The 20,899-nt window shown below is 36.0% G+C and overlaps 1 pseudogene; it reads left to right on the top strand.

Annotated features, from left to right (window-relative positions):
- The first annotated feature begins 18,679 nt into the window (after positions 1-18,679).
- On the top strand, positions 18,680-19,137 carry LOC149167410 (putative oxidoreductase At4g09670 pseudogene; annotated as a pseudogene).
- Positions 19,138-20,899: the final 1,762 nt, after the last annotated feature.

The raw sequence follows: 20,899 nt of genomic DNA, 5'->3' as shown, positions 1-20,899 counted from the left end.
ATTCTTACAAGGATCATACAATTTCTTCCTCTTTCATGATGTGCATGAGAAGCATGACCATTATTATTAGTATGATTATAAGTGTGTTAATAAGAACCTTTAGCATTATTAAAACTTTTCTTAGGATTTTTATTATATGCCATAAGAGCTTTATTAGGTGAGACTTGTCGTGAAGAAATCAACCTTTCTTGCTCATTTATCAACCATTTACAGAAATCATCAAAGGTAGGTTTCTTGGTACTTTGAGACAATTCAAGAGCCCTATTCCTAGTTTGGATGAACATGTCAAAACAAGATGGCAATTTTTGTTCTACAAGAATGATAAGAGCAATGTCTGTCTTCTTGCAATCTTTACCACAATTATTTAACTTTTCATTTAAGGTTTTCAATTCAGCAAGATATAATTCTACTCTATCAAAATCAGTAGGATCTAGCTCATGAATCTTCTTTTCAAGTTAATAAGTAGAAACATAATCAGATTTATCAAATAAAGAAGCAAGAATTATCCATACCTCAACTGGGTTGTCTTCTGCCTCAATACTTACCTGAAGACTATCTAAAACCATTTGACCAATGAGCCCTCTTGCTTGATCACACTTTTCTTCCCATTTAATTGAGGCTTGAGCATTTGTAGGTTTCTTGTGTTCACCATTAACCAACCTCCATAGATTCTTACTCTTGAGAACATCAATCATTTTCCTTTTCCATGCAAGATAGTTAGAACTCACAAGTTCAGGACATAAGCTACTTTTGAAGTCATAATGATAGAAATTTTGACAAGAAATATAAACCCAAATGTAAGAAATGACAAGAGAAAGAGTGGACAGAAAATTGTAAATTTTTGTAGTTCGTTCCGCCATCACCAGAATACCTGAAAAAAACTGTCAATCTTAAATCAACGATAATTTTGCTTCCGGTACTCCATTTGAGTTGATTGTTTTTTTGAAATAGGGTAGCACGGCGAGAGGAACCCAAATATCTACTCTGTTATGGGAAATTATGCACAGAAGATAACATATCTGGAAAAAACATTGGGTGTCAAAACAAAAAACACTCAATAATACTCCAAATGCTCATTATAACCAGTTTTTGGAAATGGCGCAGCCACTATGCATCCACTTATGTGACCAAAATTTTGATCTAAACCCTCTGCCTACCAATATTTTGCCCTGCAAAAAAAGGACCAAAAAACTGGATGAAATTCACAGATCTTACAACCAAAAGATAGATCTCCTTGAGGACAATCCAAAAACCATATAGATCTTACAGAAAAATAATCAAGAGCTCCTTGAAAAAAAATTTATGCAAAAAGATACATAACAAAGTTAGGGTTATGTGAAAAAAAACTTAAATATGTAGAATCATGCCTAGATCTGAAGAGAAGCCTAATGGCAACTAGGTAGAAAATAACTCTACAAAAAATAATGAGTGCCTAGGTAACAAAAAGTGAAGTTACACGTTGATGGTTAAATTCAAAGAAGATGCTAGATCATAGTAGCCATGGATCTGATACCATCTTAGAATATTAGATCTATTAAACTAGCTATCTATATAAGAAACCAACAATATATCAACATATAAATAAGAACAAAAAGAGAACAAGGAAAAAATAATACAACATATATACGTGGTTCACCCAATTGGGCTACATCCACTGGAAGGTTGTATTCTATTATCTCCAGAAATCTCCTACAATCTTACAAAGAGAGCAACTACAAATAACCCGATAGAAATAGCAGTATGAAGTGAGCACATGATAAGATGTGATGGTATCACAAAATCGTATATGTCTTAAGAGGCTCCCTTGACCCTATTAGATACCCAGAGATGTGGAGGAATTACTCTCACATATTAAATGTGGGATTATATAATTCTCCAAAATAACACCTTTTCATATAATAAATGGATACAAGAGTATACTATGCCATAATAAATATGGGATATGATGTATTACTATTTTACATAAGATTGTGGACAACTTTCGACATAATACAAAGACATTATTACCTTCCAAGGAATATAATATATTCCAACAATATATAGCAAACCGAAGTTGTCAATAAGAGAGTATGGAAAAAAATTTCGATTAGTTTGGAAGGAATGAGATAGGACAAATAGAATTATATTCCACGTTAGTAAGGATTTGGTTATTGTATGGTACTGTATCAAATACACAGATACATATTTTTTTGAAAAATCCTCGATGAAATTGTTCACATGAAAAAGTAAATGGCAGAAGGTGGAATTGATGTGGAATTTAGTTAAAGAGAAGAATTCTAAAAAACTAAACTATGATTTATATTTTAGGGTTATTATCGGCTTTTATTCTTACCTCCTTTATCTATTTATTGAAAACCTTGGTGGATCAGTCTTTCATATATCTTTTCATCTTGAAGATGAATCACAGTTACTAGTTCGAAACATCGATTATAAAATAGTGAATGCGATATGAATCCAGAAACTTGTTTGTAGCATAAACTAAGAATGTTGAGTCCAAAAGAAAAGTAAAGAACTAAGTCAAGTATACCAACTGTGGCTGAACTCCTTATAAAAGTAGTCTTGGAAATCATTATGAGAGCTAGTAGTTATTACTACATGACTTCTTGTTGGTTGTAATTATAGTTGGAAACAACTAAGAAATTAACTTGATTATTATATTCAAGTGATATATATACCTAGATGTCTCTTTCTATGGGTATAATATATGCATAAGAACAACTTTAAACTGTATCACTCAAATATTTATAATAATTCACATTCTTAGTAGCTAGGGAGGAAAAATAATGAAAAAATAAGACTAATGTCTCAAGTCTTTCACGTTATACCCTAAGCGGACAAGCGAAGGTCATCAATGTGGGTGGTTTTCGACATTTGATTTTTTAAGATTCCTTTATATGAATCTGGTGTAGGGTAAACCACCCGCACATATACCCACAGTATGCATTCAACACCATGATGCATCTACAACTGTCCCAGGATATTTAACTCAACGAAGGAGTCAAATCTATAGACCGTAAATGGTCAATGGCCCTCTTACATAGTTCCTGTGTATAGGAACTTCAATCACCCCGCCAATACTTCCTCTCGGGACTATATATGAAATCCCATTTATTGGCGCTTTTATTCCTTCTATAATCCTTACACAAAGTATTAACACACAATACACATCTTTTCCGCTTTGGTCACGGCCTTAGCACAGACCTCGAGGTTAAAACCTCATCGCAATCGGCCATCACAATGTTCAATGGTCATATACATATGAGCCATCATCCCTTCGACTCCGATATTCCACTATCAGAATGCTAACACATACTTTCACATTAAAAAGCCCATGCCATATCAACTATCAGAAATATTAAATATTGGGAATACAAAGGAATCCCTGCTCCGAACCGTTATGCCGGATTTCAAACCTTATATATTTGTGTTCACGAATATTGTCGAGTCCGCCTTCCCTTTACACTACTCCTCCGATCTCCCAACCTTCCGACACCAATCGCCAATAAATCTCATTGTTGATCACTGATATATTGCTATCGACGATATCGCAACTCCGCTAACTGTTGACCCTTGTCAACTCCGATCGCCGATATACGATTTAATCGTGACCGTTGATCTGGAAACGATCCAATGGTCCATGATTAATCGCGACTGTTCATTGCACTTCTCCAAGCCTCAATTGTGACTCAAATTCAACCGTTGATCTACCAGATCTAACGATTGCTAAGTGTTATTACTTAATTCCTCTACCACCTATTTACTTTGATCTTACACTATTTTCTTCAGTTCTTATGGATTCCGAGGTTTGTTAAAGGTTTCACCTTACGCCTTTGCTATTCCGCTGCGCCTCCTTATGGCTTAATCTCTCATGCCCCTTAAGGGTTTGCCTTAATGGATTCAAAGGATTCTCCATGATCCTTTGTCTCATTCTCCTCTGCGTTCCATTTGATTCTGTCTTGGCCCAATTTCACTACGTTGTTCTGCTCATTCACAACTCGCTCTTCCTTCTGAGCTTAAACTCCTCACACTCCTTTAATCTCTGTAGAGCTTCTCTTTGCTTCCTTAATTGGATTCAAAGACCCCTTTTTTTTTATTCTTCTGAATCATTTTACGCCTCTGTATATCCTTCAGGATTCTGCCTATAATCTCCTGCAACAGAGCCTACAATTCAAGTAATTCATTCATGAAACATTTTTTAATACTCTGACACAGCCAGAAATAAACTCTGAATATATATTAATGCAAAATACAGAGATTACATTGGAGACTCCTCGGTCTCACTCACACACCTACACAGGCCAGATTCTACTATTGGTCACCTCCTCCTCTACCCGTAGGCTTACATATGTTTATATGGAAACTGGCATTGGATTACTGATTCCATCCTTTCCTTAAATCACTCAATAAAGCCCTAAATCTCGCTACATAAGTACATATATGGCAAACTTTATCCACTCCATCTTTTCTCTGTTTTAAAACAGAAAAGCCCCCTGTTTTGCTCAATGGTCCACATCTATTCTCCCTTTTATGCCTAAAAGCTCTCCCTTGCTCCTAGGATCATGGAACTACTCATGTTCTCATTTATTTGTTTTGAGAGCATTTACATATTCTCCCATTTCTAATAAAATCACACTTAAAGGCCTAAATATTACTTTGACTTGGAACTTAGGAAACTAATTCCTAAAATGCATGACCCCCTATGTCTACTATTTACAATGATTTTCCTTGGGCTGAATGCTCCTGCATCAGACTCCCAAAGTAGAAAATGTTCATGATCTCCTGATCATGTGTCTTTTAGTCTTGGTCTTCTTGGATCCCATACTTTGTTATGTAACTGTCCAGATGCTTTGTTCCTTTGCTGCTGCTGTATGTCTGCTGTCTTCTTCTTCTCGTCAATCAGATTCAACTTCTGATTGATCTTGCTTCCTACTGCTACCATTTTCCTCCATTTGAACTGCTGCATCATCAACTGCCATATTTCTTCAATTTCTATGTCCAACATATCTTTGGGCTGGTCCATATTCTGCTTCATATTTCTTTGTTCCAGGTTGTTGCTGCTGTCTTCTACGCTGGCTTTGCTTGCTGTCATTGTAGACATTGCTGTAGACTTTGCCTCCACCTTTTCCTTGCTTGCTATGTTGAATCCTATGCTGACTCCTGCTTGGCTTGCTGCCATTTTCGGTTTGCTTTCTCTTGCTTCAACTCTTGTTGTGACTCCTATGCTGACTTCTCTTTTACTTGCTGCCTCCCTATCATCCTTACCCTCTTTCATGATTAAATCATGACTGTTCAACATTCTTTCCAACAAATTAACTTCTCCATTCCATGGATTGAATTCTTCCACAAAATCTCCTTATTCCATCTTTATTTCAATATTCTCTTGTGCCAAATCTCCTCTAGCATCTGCAACAAAACCTGAACACTCAAAACACTTGTTAAAATAAAAAACATCAGGCTACTGTGCCTTATCTTCCTTTGGAAACAGTTTAGTTTGTTTCTCTGTTTCCTCTTTCTCCTCTGCCAGCGCATCAGTATGCTGATTCGAATTCTCAGCAGAATTCATGAGACTGTCAGTTAGTCTCTCTTTCACACCATCTGTTCTAATGATGTCTGCTTTCTTGGGTTCATAGTAGTGAACTTCTCCTCCTTTAACCTACTGTTGGTTATCTTCACTTTGAAATTGTTTAATTCCATCTTCAAACAACCTCTGCTCAATCGCTATCACAGACTCATACTCGTTCATGCTTTTTAATGAACCTGCAAACAAATTATTGCATCTTCCTATCTCCATGGCTACTTGAGACACATCTTCTTCTTAAAAAACTGTAACTGCAGCTTCTGTTCTACCATCAGGTTCTCTCATCAGTTTCTCTAGTAGTTTAATTTCTTCTTCACACTTAGCAAGCACTTCATCACAATGCTCTATTCTTCCAGCTTCATCCTTCACATGTTGTGTTACAGTATTAAAATACTGTCATTATTTCACCCCTGTACTCTTAAGGTCTTTCTGTAGTAGCAAATCACTACTTCCCTCATTCAAGAGGTCTTCTCCATTATACTTTGTTCTCCTAGAGTATTCCTCCAGACTTTTGACATCTTCAAAAGACTGTCCATCCTCTTCAAAGCACTCCTTTGTTAGTGTTCCTTTTCCCAAGGTAAAATCCTTTGCATAGGATTCCTCCTTCTTAACATCATTCAGTAGATGTCCTTCTTCCCTACTGTTTATCTTAACAGTTTCCATGGCTATATCCACTGTGCCTATCATCATAGTGAATTGATGATCCTTTACTATATTTTCAGCTAACATAGTCTCTTATTCAAGTTTTCCTTCAGTCCCGTGTTGTTCTAAATCCTTCAGATGATTTAGAAATTTTGTGATTGTCTCCTCTTCAATCTCTTCAAGCCCTTCAATTCGTTGCTTGATATATTTCTCTAGCTGTATATGAGATCTATCTATCTCATCTTTTCCCAAAACAGAATTTTGATTCTGCTGCTCTTCTTCCTTCTTCATGAAAATATTAGCCAATTGTCCTTCTTTACATGTTTCACCTGCATACATACACAAATTGTTAGTTTTAAAATCATTAGACCCCTTGGCCTCACTTGAGGTTTTGGTCTTCAAGTCTTCATCTTCACTTTCTCCCAGAAATTCTCCTTGTTCTGGTTCATAAATGGATTCTTCCATTTCTAACTCAACTTCCTTGAGTTTTTCCTTCAACCACTTTACTTGCTTTTGCTGTAGCCTTCTTTACATCTCATGCCATTCCACTGGCTTTTTCCTCAAGACCCATCCTAGTCTCTAGCTTTCCTTGAGCATTCTCCTTAATGCATTGAGTTGTTCTTTTAATTCAGCAACCTCTTTGTCAATTTCTTCTTGACTCATCCTCTTGCCATTTGCTTTGGCATCCTCTTTCTTATATCCTCTGTTGTGGCTTCTCTCTGAACCTCTTCTATGACTATCAGTAGTCATCTTCTTCTCTTCTTTCTTCATGATCTGCTTTGCAACAAGCCTCTGAAACAACTAGTCCTCCTGGCTACAATATTACCTCACTAAGCTCTCCTCACTCAGTCTTTTGGTAAGCACGAGTCCTCTATCTGGAACCTTCTCTTGAGCAACACCTTTGCTCCTTCTAGGCTTCTGCAATCTCTCACACTCTCTTGAGAACACTTCAGCTATCCTCTTTGTCCAATTTCTTGTTGGATTCTTCAGGGTCACTGACACTTCTTCTTCAGTGTATTCTCCTTACTCTGTCTTCAAGAACACATTTGGTTCTTCTCTCACAGCTTCTCTTGCTGTCACCTGTGCATTAGTATAAAAACACACATTCTTAATTTAAAACAGAACATACCTTCAAGATCTTAGTTTGATCTTGTTTCACCCATTCTTCTGCACTTTGAATGGCTTGTCTTCTGGTTGTTTTCCAAGTCCTCTTTCCTTCAGAACTTGTATTAAGCAATCTTGCTTTTTCTTTCCTTTAAGGAATTCTTTGTTCCCGTCTACTCCAAGCCTCTGCTAGAATGCTATAGTCTTCCAGAACTTCAAAGTTCCCTTTCACAGGTTACAAATCTGCTTTGATACAAACTTCTGATCTGATACCACTAATGGTGTAGGGTAAACCACCCGCACATATACCCACAGTATGCATTCAACACCATGATGCATCTACAATTGTCCTAAGATATTTAACTCAAAAAATGAGTCAAATCTACAGACCATAAATGGTTAATGGCCCTCTTACATAGTTCCTGTGTATAGGAACTTCAATCACCCTGCGAATACTTCCTCTCGGGACTATATATGAAATCCAATTTATTGGCGCTTTTATTCCTTTTATAATCCTTACACAAAGGATTAACACAGAATACACATCTTTTCCGCTTTGTTCATGGCCTTAGCACAGACCTCGAGGTTAAAACCTCATCGCAATCGACCATCGCAATGTTCAATGGTCATATACATATGAGCCATCATCCTTCCGACTCCACTATTCCACTATTAGAACGCTAATGCATACTTTCACATTAAAAAGCCCGCACCATATCAACTATCGGAAATATTAAATATTGGGATACAAAGGAATCCACGCTCTGAACCGTTATGCCGGATTTCAAACCTTATATATTCGCATTCAAGAATATCGTCAGGTCCGCCTTCCCTTTACACTACTCTTCCGATCTTTGAACCTTCCGACACCGATCACCGATAAATCCCGACGCTGATCGCTGATATATTGCTATCAATGATATCGCAACTCCGCTAACTATTGACCCTTGTCACCTCCTATCGCCGATATGCGATTTAATCGTGACCATTGATCTGGCCATGATCCAACGGTCCACGATTAATCGCGACTGTTCATTGCACTTCTCCAAGCCTCAATTGTGACTCAACCTCAACCTTTGATCTACCAGATCTAACGGTTGCTGAGTGTTATTACTTAATTCCTTTACCGCCTATTTTCTTTGATCTTACACTATTTTCTTCAGTTCTTATGGATTCCGGGGTTTGTTAAAGGTTTCACCTTACGCCTTTGCTATTCCACTTCGCCTCCTTGTGGCTTAATCTCTCATGCCCCTTAAGGCTTTGCTTTAATGGCTTCAAAGGATTCTCCACAATCCTTTGTCTCGTTCTCCTTTGTGTTCCATTTGATTTTGTCTTGGCCCAATTGCACTGCGTTGTTTTGCTCATTCACAGCTCGCTCTTCCTTCTGAGCTTAAACTCCTCACACTCCTTTGATCTCTCTAGAGCTTCTCTTCACTTCCTTAATTGGATTCAAAGACCCCTTTTTTTATTCTTTTGAATCATTTTACACCTCTGCATATCCTTCAGGATTCTGCCTAAAATCTCTTGCAACAGAGCCTACAATTCAAGTAATTAATTCATGAAACATTCTTCAATACTCTGACAAAGTAAGAAATAAACTCTGAATATATATTAATGCAAAATACATAGATTACATTTGAGACTCCTCGGTCTCGCTCACACACCTACACAGGCCAGATTCTACTATTGGTCGCCTCCTCCTCTACCCATAGGATTACATATGTTTATATGGAAACTGGGATTGGATTACTGATCCCATCCTTTCCTTAAATCACTCAATAAAGCCCTAAAGCTTGCTACATAAGTACATATATGGCAGACTTTATCCACTCCATCTTTTCTTTATTTTAAAACAGAAAAGCCCCCTGTTTTGCTCAATGGTCCACATCTATTCTCCCTTTTATGCCTAAAAGCTCTCCCTTGCTCCTAGGATCATGGAACTACTCGTGTTCTCATTTATTTGTTTTGAGAGCATTTACATATTCTCCCATTTGTAATAAAATCACATTTAAAGGCCTAAATATTACTTTGACTTGGAACCTAGGAAACTAATTCCTAAAATGCATGACCCCTATGTTTACTATTTACAATAATTTTCCTTGGGCTGAATGCTTCTGCATCAGAATCCGTGTTCAATCTTTGTGGAATCCATATTTTCTAGCTACTAGTCTAACATGCAAAGCAAATAATAATCGAAGAATCAAGTGAAAGTTAGGCAGACTTACGTTATCTAAGTCAAAATAGGGTTATAGGTATTTTTTAATAGTAGTTGAAAATAGCACAAACCCAGTTCGGTGCAACCAGATGAAACTAGACACTCAAGGTTCATAACTAAATTGATAGCAAATTCGTAAGCACTACATATGATATTATATTGACAATTTATTTAAATAAAAAACAACTAAAAAAATGAACATAAGGACCGCTGATGCACCTACATTCCAACGTAATCTGGACTTAGAGAGTCTAGTATTATTTTAATCTTAGTCATGTGGAGTGGCTATTATAGGGGGCCTTGATCAAGAATTATTTTATAAATTTCTGGAACAACATAGAGTCGAAAGCTCTAGACATATCCATTATAAATAACTCAAAGAAACACCGTAAAGCATATCTTCCATAAGTAGTAGAACAAAATTCGTCAAATTGGCTTAAAATAAGCAATGCAAGATGAGGCTACAACTACTATATAGATTGGATAATTGATAAATGAACTAACAAAAAAAACATATATGCCTATTCAAATCCTAAAATTTGGGAAAAATAGATTGAATTTCCATTAAAGAATACTGATTTTCTATAACAAAAAATGTGTTTTCGAATAACTTATATAAATCCCAGAAGATCTATAAGCTACAAAAACATAATAGTAGATGATGGGTATACTGGTATAAAGACTCAAAAGCATTACACCACGTTTTCATAAACATACATGCTTCAATGAATTAGATATAAGAAACTAGACAATTACCTATATATATAGATATATATAATTTCAAATATATTATTGAGGTGACGCTATAGCATTTAGTGATAATAAATTTTTATCCCCACATTTTTTACTCCAACCCAAATTGGGTTGAAATTATAAAAATAAGAGTAACTCAAAGAAAATCTCGTAATTCTGAAAGTTCCAGGCACCAAACCATAGGCCTTAGCATAGGCATATCAAAGTCGAACGTTCATAAAAGGCCGACCTATAGTTAGATGTAGAGGAGTCAATGTGTTGAAAAAAATAAGACTTTAATGCAGGCAGATACTTCCCCTATAGTGGCTCAGGAAGCCATACCTACAAACCAAGGGCGACAGGTCCAGATAAAAAAGAAAGAAGAAAAAAGCCCTCCAGGGTTAAAAATAATTTAAAAGGAAATAAAAAAGGATAACCTTCATAAATAGTATACCTAGAAATGAGTGAGATGACGTTTTTTCTCTAGCCCTAGGCACATCGAAAACAATGAAGTCTATAAGAATGGATAAATGTATGGAATTCATCAGTAGAAACTAGAAGCAGGAAAGAGTTGTAGTAGAGTGCCCAATGGGTAGCGCGTAGGGTCTTTCGAGAACTTGTTAAACATATATCGAGAAGACAAGTAAACCATAATAATTAGTAAAATACATGGACAACCGATACCAAAATTATTATGTTATTAGTTGGGGTTATACACCGTGATAATCGAACAAGGTCTCAATACCCAAATAATTTCTCATAACATGATGAAGAGTAAAGTACACACATCGGCCATAATTATACATTGAATGGCTAAAAGCCTTACACACATATCTGGAAATTTTCTGGAAGTAACCAAATCCCCTATACCCTTTTCATCAAAGAAAAATTAACTTAAACAACTGGGAACTCTAGAAATAGAGCAAGGGTTTTACCTTCGTAAATCCAATAGAGAACCAGCCACCTTTAGGAGAATAAGTGTAGGTTGGTAATAGAAAAAGGAGTATAACAAATGAGGAGAAATATCTCCAAGTTGTAATGCAACCTGGAAAATAAAATAAGAAGAACGCAAGAACTTGGATAATAGGGCAACGCCTGGGTAAAATACAGAAAAGGGTAAGAGCTATACATATTCGGCAATAAATAATTATAGAACCATGGTACTAGGTAGTGCATGAAACCTTACCAGGGAAGTAACCTTTTCATACCTCTGTAGAAGTTGGAGCTGTAAGGAAAAAATCAGCCCTCATGATTATCCTAAGTGGACCTGCACTCCGATCGCCAAAAGTAAAAATTCCCTAATGGAAATACAACCCCAATGAGGTTGAAGTTAGGGTTAATCAATTCTAACCCTAACTCATGGCCTCCATTGTTCGTATCTATCTAGGAAAATTATGAAACTCAAAAGGACGATTACCTAAATATGCTCTCGACAAGAAAAAGAAAAACATTCCAACCCTTCCATATGAAAGGTTGACACCAGAAGTCAATAGGATACACTAGGAGACGACTATCAATCACCCAATAACGTAATTACAAGCAGAAAATGAAATCTCTCTAAAATAAATCCATAATTAGTATGGGAGCGAACTTAATCGTGGAAAACATAACCATCTTATTTGAGGACTCCTGTGATGCGCTCAAGTTGGTGCTAAAACTATATTGACGCCAAAAGACCTACGAATGCCCTAAAACAAATTGAAAGGAAGAGTATATATTTATAAGTGCATTCAGGTAATTAAACTAATACTTAAGGGAATAAACCAAACACAATGTCTAAATAAAATCCTTACCCTTATTTAGGCTAGGGAGAAGCACCAAATTGAAGGAGGAAGATAACTCTGCCACAAAAATATGGTAGGAAACCACAAATTCCAGTATGCCAAGGCCATGAACGACAATTCTCTACAGGCAAGACAACACCCTAAGGCAGTGGAAGAAATAAAAATGAGGGAATAAGCATCCAATGCATCGAGTTAGGGTTGAAGGAGTGAACCTCCATCCTCCGATCGGTAAATCACATCTACATTGCCCATTTTTCCAAATAATGAAGACCATAGGGAGTTCATGTGAACCCTGTAAGTGTGGCCTTCACTAGTTTTCCACCCAAAGCTCAAGGAACACTAAGTAGGCACACCATTAAGTCCCATACGTAAAGTATGACTATAAGATACAATAAATCATAAATTGAAAGGAGTACCTTCTTGTAACAAATATCTAGCAACTAATTATCACTTGTACATTAATACATATATTTTACAAAACACACACACACACACATATATCCCTTTTGCTAGGCACATTAGAAGAGATAATGATATTTAGGGTGGAGTGGTGCCCCTTATTATAAAGAAGCTTTAGTACATTTCAAAGCAAGGTATTTTATAATTATGTCAATGTGGATTAAGTGCACAACCCAAGAATAGGAGATATCTTAGATATAATATGGAAATGCTTTCAAACCTACTAATATATACAAATTGTTATTGTAGTAGATTGCTTTATATAACGATTGTGTGAAATATACATAGAATGAAAAATTATCCTTTGACTACTTTGTTATACAACACAATCTATGGATTTTACAAGTTATTATCGTTATATAAGTCGCGTATGCCTTACAACTAAGGAACTCATCTAAGAAATATGATATCTCATATGTTAAATATAAGACCTATATAAAGGTATGATGTTAATGACAAATGTGGGAAGAAACACAAGAGTGATCGATAATAAATATACACAGAGAATGGTGTGAGGTATAATTTGCCTTGAACAAAACTATAGATGTATATGCTTTTATAACATCAAATTGTTAACAGTAATTTTTTATGTGAGAGTTAAAAGCATCATACAAGGATGTTACATCAACAAGTTCCTGCATAATATTGTGCAAGGAAGCATGCAATGACATAAGTTTGGTAAGAAATAATATTGTACAAGAGGCAAAGCTGTTCGAAATAGAACCTGTACATAACATATGATAGTTCAAGCGTAAAGATCGATTTTGTCATTCCTTACATGGTGGGGAACTACAAAATAAATATTGAAGAGTAATCCATTATAGGCTACATAAAGCATGTAATATTCAAGAATATCCAGGAGAAATGTAACTCCCTGATAGTAGTATCAATAAGTTCTAAAACTTGTCCAAATTTCTTACGGACAAAAATAAGCACATCCCAACCACGAAATGCAAAATAAGTTAAATAAATAAGTACACATTTATAATTGTAGGAGAATAGGATGCATAATTGCATAATCATGATATTTACGCCATAAGGCGTTTCCTTATGAAATCAACTCCCCTCCTTGCCTACCTGTCATCTTGTGCACCATATGATTAGATGTTAGACGATTGAGAAAAGTTGAACCTTCGATCACAAAAAATAGTTACAAATTAGTTTCAGGTATTCAAATCGCATAGTTAAATACCCGTCTACGAACTCCGCCTGCGAGCTCTTCAATGCGGTTGTAACTGAAGGAAGCATACTTTTCGAGGTGATTACCAAGAAGGGATACGACAGAACCAAGGCAGACATCTCGTCCTGGGAGTCATACTATTCGTGCTCTTGCTCCTGGCGGGCTACCTGCCTTTCCACGATGCGAAACGATGCAAATCTCATAGTGATGTATAATAAGATCTAATGGGGATTTCAAATGCCCGCCCTGGTTTTCCTCTGAGGTCCAACGTCTGGTTATCAGGCTGCTAGACCCTAATCCTCTGACGAGGATCACCGTTCCGCAGGTCATGGTGGTTTCTTGGTTCCGTCGGGGCTTCAAGCGCCCGTAGGCCGACAATGATGTCAATGTCAGACAGCTCGAAGATGTTGGCCCGACCTTCCCCTCCCCCAAGCCGACCAGCCGGAACGCCTTCGACATAATTTCCCTCTCGCCGGGGTTCAATCTCTCTCGGGCCTGTTCAAGGATGATGTGGATCAACGACTTACTGGGAAAAGGGAGAATGATCCAGATACCAAAATCTAACTCTCAAGAAAATTTCAAGTCAAACAGAGTAAGATACTTTCATAACGCTTCTCAAGTCCATCTTGTGTTTTGGAGAATCTTGTATTTCAAACAGAAAATTGCAGTAGGTTTTCATATAGGGCCTTATTGTTTTTGGATATGCCCGGATGCATGACCTAATTTATAATCGCCTATTTGTGAACACTAAGCTTAATCTATTGAATAATTACTTCTTTTTTCTCGTGGGTGTCCCAATAGGTCATCTGTCCAAGTGGTTTGTGATAACTGAGAAGGACGTAATAGTTTACTACATTTTTACCTGTTGCTATGCATATTTTGGCTTTTATTTTTTGTGATTCATTATGAGTAAACATTCTAACATGTTTGTTTTCTCCCAATAGAGGGATTCCACTCTACATTTATGTGTTCTATATTTGGATTCAACAATGTAGGGGTTCTATCATAGATTTTTTTCATTCTTCATCCTAAAAGAAATGAAATGTGCTTGCCATCTTGTGTTCCAGAGAATCTTGTATTTCAGACAGAAAATTGTAGTAGGTTTTCATATAGGGCCTTATTGTTTTTGAATATGCCCAGATGCATGACCTAGTTTATGATCGCCTATTTGCAGGGGTCTTTAGAGATTTAGGCAAGTTTGGTGGAGGTAATCAGGATTTGCAATATTTTTCCTTCTTCCCTTTGCATTTTTAGACTTATGATATCCTGTATTTGAGGATTTCTACCAAAACCTACTCCATTAACAAAATTGTATCTCTGTGGGAATTTTTTTTTGACAAACTCTGCAGAATACCTATATTCCAGAGGAAGAGGTGCTAAAAGAAATTGTAGGTTAACATGGAATATTTTTCCTTGTTCCCCAGCCCTCAACATTAAAGTTTAAATATTGTACTCTAATGATTACGAGATGCCTCAGACTATAGTTGCACTCCCTGGACATGTTGTCAATGAAGCAGGGGTCATTCTGGCTTGTGGGGCTACTTTCCTCTGGCAAGATGGGAGAGTTGCAACTATTGAATGTTCGTTTCTCTCTGATATGTCAATGGATATAATCGTCCATGGATCCAGAGGATGTCTGAGCCTGCGTGATTTTGTGATTCCTTACGAGGAAAACTGTGCATCTTTTCAATCTTCATCCAATGTCAAATTTGCAGGAAAGCTCCAGAATGGATGGGATCCGAAGCCCAGTGAGCATAGTGTGTCATAACTGAATTGCCTCAGGAGGTTCTTATGGTTCAAGAGTTTTCAAGGCTGGTTAAGAGTATCCGAGACACTGGAGGGAACCCTGATCCACAGTGGCCTGCCATTACTAGGAAAACTCAGATACTAGTGAATGCTGTAAATACATCTATCAAGGAAGGCTTAATCTCAGTCACTTTGTGAAATAAATAACTAGTTGAGTAGTGAATGAGTACATCTATCTAGGGAAGCTTAATCTCAACCACTGTGTCAAATAGATAACTTGTTATTAGACTGTATGCAGTGAATATTTTCCTTGTACTAGATGAGAAAAAGCTTTTCTGCTTTCTGGTTAAAACTATTATTTTCTTTAATAGTTGTACTATTTCCAATGGAATTCAATGTTTTTATTTACGCCTTCAGGGTTCTATGATATCATAAGAAGAATGCCAAAATATTTACAATAGAACATGTAAGATTTCGAGTTCATACAAAAATTTACAGCGATGGCATCGCTTCATGTCTTACATTGAGGTTGGAACCATCAAGGTATATCACATTGTTGATGAGGTTTGAGAATTTTGTATATATATTAGAAGTAGATGGGAATTCCAAATCTTTTCATAATCATTAGTGATGAAGTTTACAGAGGTTTTTTCCATTTGAGTTCAGCGATTATGTTGATTAAACCCATGTGGTGGAGCCTATAAAGACCATGTTTTCTACCAAAGCGAAAATTCTCAAATTCTCAAAGACACTGAGATAGAAAACATCCCTTACACGTCTCTAGCAACTATCTTTTGGGGCTATCTTTTCCAATTTCGGGGTATTTAGACTTCACTGAGAGTGCAAGGGATAAAGTTTCCATATCCGGAGATGGAAATGCTAAATGTGTTTAAAGTCTTCTCTCCAGTAAAAAAATGTTTGTGTTCTATGACTAGAATTTGATCGTGTACTCTTTGATCAGTTGTTAATGTACTATCCTACATTAGATGTGCAGTTGCTTTTGTAAAGAAGGATGATATGGGACATATATCATCAAGGTAGTGGATGACCCTATAACTCTAAACAAGATCCTCAATTTGAGGCTTCTTGCCAACACCTACTCCACTAATGAGCATATAGATCTGTGGGAGAAGAAAATTAGCAAGTCTTTGGAGAAGAACTATATACCAGAGAAAGAGGTGTAGAAAAAAATTGCAGTTAAGGATTTGCAATATTTTTCCTTGTTCCCTTTTCATTTTTAGACTTATGATATCCTGTATTTGAGGAATTCTACCAAAGCCTACTCCATTAATGAAATTGTATCTCTGTGGGAAAAGAAATTTGACAAACTCTGCAGAATACCTATATTCCAGAGGAAGAGGTGCTAAAAGAAATTGTAGGTTAACATGGAATATTTTTCCTTATTCCCCAGCCCTCAACATTAAAGTTTAAATCTTGAACTCTAATGATTACGAGATGCCTCAGATTGTAGCTGCACTCCCTGGACATGTTGTCAATGAAGCAGGGGTCATTCTATCTTCTGGGGCTACTTTCCTCTGGCAAGATGGGAGAGTTGCAACTATTAAATGTTCTTTTCTCTCTAATATGTCAATGGATATAATCGTCCATGGATCCAGAGGATGTTTGAGCTTGTGTGATTTTGTGATTCCTTATGAGGAAAACTGTGCATCTTTTCAATCTTCATCCAATGTCAAATTTGCAGGAAAGCTCTAGAATGGATGGGATCCAAAGCCCAGTGAGCATAGTGTGTCATAATTGAATTGCCTCAGGAGGTTCTTATGGCTCAAGAGTTTTCAAGGCTGGTTAAGAGTATCCGGGACACTGGAGGGAACCTTGATCCACAGTGGCCTGCCATTACCAGGAAAACTCAAATACTAGTGAATGCTGTAAATACATCTATCAAGGAAGCTTAATCTCGGCCACTGTGTCAAATAGATAACTTGTTATTAGACTGTATGCAGTGAATATTTTCCTTGTACTGGATGAGAAAAAGCTTTTCTGCTTTCTGGTTAAAACTATTATTTTCTTTAATAGTTGTACTGTTTCCAATAGAATACAATGTTTTTATCTATGCCTTCAGGGTTCTATGATATCATAAGAAGAATGCCAAAATATTTACAATAGAACATGTAAGATTTCGAGTTCATACAAAAATTTACAGCGATGGCATCGCTTCATGTCTCACATTGATATGAATTTTTATTTTTATTTTTAATGATATTTTAAAATATTTTTAATATAGTTGTTTATTGGTTTTGTTAGTAAAATATATATAAATATATTATTTTTACTTGTATAAAAGTATATATATACATTATTTTGGTATAAAATTAAGTTTGAAACATTATTTTGAATATTAAGGTAGATGTATTGATTGTATTCTAAGTAGCTGAGAGGGTTTAACAATAATCTCTTTACCCAGTTTCAAACTCATTGACATGATGCATTTTGGGAGCCACTTTTATGATTTTCTATTGGGAACTATTTATACAATGTTTATCTTGACTGTGTAATTTTTTCTTGATTTTGATTTTTTACTACTTTCATATAAAGTTGATTAGTGTTTTTTTCGTTTTAAGAAATAGCCTGAGTAGTTTTCTGGTGTACATAGTTTTGGTAGGAATGGGATCACAAGACCTGTACATACTGAAATTTTCTTGGGAACTAGGTAACATTAGTTATGTAACCAAAATCAGGGGTTAGTGCTGTATCGCTAATTTCAGTTTGTGTTTATTTGGGCGTTTAATAGATCCACTTACAATGGAAATGTGTTTAAAATGAAGAAGGGAAGATCTATGAGAAGAGTCTGCTTTGTATTTGGAATCTAGCAATTTTGTACTATGTAATGTTGTCCATGGAATCCAACGTATTGGATTACCTTTGGGTTTACACTATTATTACAAGATCCTGAATTTGAGGCTTCTTGCCATCTTTGGAGAAGAACTATATACCGGAGAAAGAGGTGTTGAAAAAAATTGCAGTTAAAGATTTGCAATATTTTGCCTTCTTCCCTTTGCATTTTTAGACTTATGATATCCTGTATTTGAGGATTTCTACCAAAGCCTACTCTATTAACGAAATTGTATCTCTGTGGGAAAAGAAATTTGACAAACTCTGCAGAATACCTATACTCCAAAGGAAGAGGTGCTAAAAGAAATTGTAGGTTAACATGGAATATTTTTCCTTGTTCCATAGCCCTCAACATTAAAGTTTAAATCTTGTACTCTAATTATTACGAGATGCCTCAGACTGTAGCTGCACTCCCTGGACATGTTGTCAATGAAGCATGGGTCATTCTGGCTTGTGGGGCTACTTTCCTCTGGCAAGATGGGAGAGTTGCAACTATTGAATGTTCGTTTCTCTCTGATATGTCAATGGATATAATCATCCATGGATCCAGAGGATGTCTGAGCCTGCGTGATTTTGTGATTCCTTACGAGGAAAACTGTGCATCTTTTCAATCTTCATCCAATGTCAAATTTGCAGGAAAGCTCCAGAATGGATGGGATCCGAAGCCCAGTGAGCATAGTGTGTCATAACTGAATTGCCTCATGAGGTTCTTATGGTTCAAGAGTTTTCAAGGCTCGTTAAGAGTATCCAGGACAATGGAGGGAACCCTGATCCACAGTGGTCTGCCATTACCAAGAAAGCTCAGACACTAGTGAATGCTGTAAATACATCTATCAAGGAAGCTTAATCTCGGACACTGTGTCAAATAGATAACTTGTTATTAGACTGTATGCAGTGAATATTTTCCTTGTACTGGATGAGAAAAAGCTTTTTTTCTTTCTAGTTAAAACTATTATTTTCTTTAATAGTTGTACTGTTTCCAATATAATACAATGTTTTTATCTACGCCTTCAGGGTTCTATGATATCATAAGAAGAATGCCAAAATATTTACAATAGAACATGTAAGATTTCGAGTTCATACAAAAATTTATAGCGATGGCATCGCTTCATGTCTCACATTGATATGAATTTTTATTTTTATTTTTAATGATATTTTAAAATATTTTTAATATAGTTGCTTATTGGTTTTGTTAGTAATATATATATATATATATATATATATATATATATATATAGATATTATTTTTACTTGTATAAAAGTATATATATACATTATTTTGGTATAAAATTAAGTTTGAAACATTATTTTGAATATTAAGGTACATGTATTGATTGTATCCTAAGTAGCTGAGAGGGTTTAACAATAATCTCTTTACCCAGTTTCAAACTCATTGACATGATGCATTTTGGGAGCCACTTTTATGATTTTCTATTGGGAACTATTTATATAATGTTTATCTCGACTCTGTAATTTTTTCTTGATTTTGATTTTTTACTACTTTCATATAAAGTTGATTAGTGTTTTTTTCGTTTTAAGAAATAGCCTGAGCAGTTTTCTGGTGTACATAGTTTTGCTAGGAATGGGATCACAAGACCTGTACATACTGAACTTTTCATAGGAACTAGGTAACATCAGTTATGTAACCAAAGTCATGGGTTAGTGTTGTATCGCCAGTTTCAGTTTGTGTTTACTTGGGCGTTTAATAGATCCACTTACAATGGAAATGTGTTTAAAATGAAGAAGGGAAGATCTACGAGAAGAGTCTGCTTTGTATTTGGAATCTAGCAATTTTGTACTATGTAATATTATCCATGGAATACAAAGTATTGGATTACCTTTGGGTTTATACTATTATTACAAGATCCTGAATTTGAGGCTTCTTGCCAACAACTACTCCACTAATGAGCATATAGATTTGTGGGAGAAGAAAATTAGCAAGTCTTTGGAGAAGAACTATATACCAGAGAAAGAGTTGTTGAAAAAAATTGCAGTTAAGAATTTGCAGTATTTTTCCTTCTTCCCTTTACATTTTTAGACTTATGATATCCTGTATTTGAGGATTTCTACCAAAACCTACTCCATTAACGAAATTGTATCTTTGTGGGAAAAGAAATTTTTCAAACTCTGCAGAATACCTATATTCTAGAGGAAGAGGTGCTAAAAGAAATTGTAGGTTAACATGGAATATTTTTCCTTGTTCCCCAACCCTCAACATTAAAGTTTAAATCTTGTACTCTAATGATTACGAGATGCCTCAGACTGTAGTTGCACTCCCTGGACATGTTGTCATTGAAGCAGGGGTCATTCTGGCTTGTGGGGATACTTTCCTCTGGAAAGATGGGAGAGTTGCAACTATTGAATGTTCGTTTCTCTCTGATATGTCAATGGATATAATCGTCCATGGATCCAAAGCATGTCTGAGCCTGTGTGATTTTGTGATTCCTTACGAGGAAAACTGTGCATCTTTTCAATCTTCATCCAATGTCAAATTTGCAGGAAAGCTCCAGAATGGATGGGATTCGAAGCCCAGTGAGCGTAGTGTGTCATAAATGAATTGCCTCACGAGGTTCTTATGGTTCAAGAATTTTCAAGGCTGGTTAAGAGTA

This window comes from Pinus tabuliformis, chromosome 5_1 (genome assembly GCF_031772625.1).
Source record: "Pinus tabuliformis cultivar Carrire ecotype Pingquan chromosome 5_1, CPIR1, whole genome shotgun sequence".
Taxonomy (NCBI): Eukaryota; Viridiplantae; Streptophyta; class Pinopsida; order Pinales; family Pinaceae; genus Pinus; species Pinus tabuliformis.
This window is presented reverse-complemented; position numbering and strand designations above follow the sequence as displayed.